Source organism: Lemur catta, chromosome 2 (assembly GCF_020740605.2).
Source record: "Lemur catta isolate mLemCat1 chromosome 2, mLemCat1.pri, whole genome shotgun sequence".
In the NCBI taxonomy this organism is placed as follows: Eukaryota; Metazoa; Chordata; class Mammalia; order Primates; family Lemuridae; genus Lemur; species Lemur catta.
In genome coordinates this window covers 135,984,879-135,985,752 of record NC_059129.1, presented here as the reverse complement: position 1 = coordinate 135,985,752, position 874 = coordinate 135,984,879, and positions in this window count along the sequence as shown.

Sequence of the window (874 nt, the reverse complement as noted above, 5' to 3'; positions counted from 1 at the left end):
ATTAGTATTCCTTTTTCAATTTCCATTCCCTTATATCATTTCCTTAAAAAAATTAACCACATTGTTAATACTTGACATGACATTACATATTTATTTGATAATTTATTATTCTTCTCTCCTACTGAAAGGTGTATTAACCAACCACCAACTCTATGAGTATGAAATCTTTATCTTCAGTCCTGTCTCTCTCCAAGTCTCAGACTCATATATTTAACCACTGAAAAAGAATTCCAGCTGGATTTGTCCCTTGAAGTTCAAATTCAGTATATCAAACACCAAATTAACAGTATCTTCACTGTGGTAGAGAACATGTGAAACCTTACAGGTAATAAAATTGTGTAGAATCTCATAAACACAATGCACATACACATGCACAAATGAGTATAAAGGAGATGGGAAATATGAACAAGATTGGTGGATTGTACTAATGCCAAAATCTTGATTGTGATATTACACTTTAGTTTTTAAAAACGTTACCACTGGAGAAAACAGGCAAAGTGGATAAAGAATCTTCCTGTATTATTTCTTATAACAATATGTGATCCTACAATTATCTCAATAAAAATTTCAATTACAAAATTGGGGTAGATCAAGATTTCTCACAGTAAATAAAACAATAACAATAAATAACCTCACAACTAATTGACTAATTGGACTTCATCAAAATTAAAAACTCTGTTCATTATTAGACATTATTAAGGAAATGAAGAGAGAAGCCTTACACTGGGAGAAAATAATCACAATACGTATATCTGACATAAATTTTATATCCAAAATGTACGAACAACTCTTCAAAGCAATAGAAGAGTTAAAAACAATTAAAATTGATGCAAAAATCAAATTTAGAATAGATATTATAGGATAAATATTGCAA